Raw genomic sequence first — 246 nt, forward strand, 5'->3', positions numbered from 1 at the left:
CCCGCCCTGACGCCCTCCCCCCAACCTCAGCTGCAGCAACAGCATCAGCAGCAGCCTCCGCAGCAGCATCAGCAGCAGCCTCCGCAGCAGCAGCCTCCACAGCAGCAGCAGCCTCCTCCTCCGCAGCAGCAGCCTCCGCAGCAGCAGCAGCAGCCTCCGCAGCAGCAACAGCAACCTCCACAGCAGCAGCAACAGCAACCACCACAACCGCAACAGTTTCCACCACAGCAACAACAACTTCCTCCC

The 246-nt window shown here is 64.6% G+C and overlaps 1 protein-coding gene across 1 annotated transcript in view; it reads left to right on the forward strand.

Annotated features, from left to right (window-relative positions):
- LOC104945519 (ras-associated and pleckstrin homology domains-containing protein 1-like) overlaps positions 1 to 246 on the forward strand; it is a 50207-nt gene that overhangs the window by 38660 nt on the left and 11301 nt on the right.

This window comes from Notothenia coriiceps, unplaced genomic scaffold, assembly GCF_000735185.1.
Source record: "Notothenia coriiceps isolate Sejong01 unplaced genomic scaffold, NC01 NC01_scaffold00009659, whole genome shotgun sequence".
NCBI classification, from domain to species: Eukaryota; Metazoa; Chordata; class Actinopteri; order Perciformes; family Nototheniidae; genus Notothenia; species Notothenia coriiceps.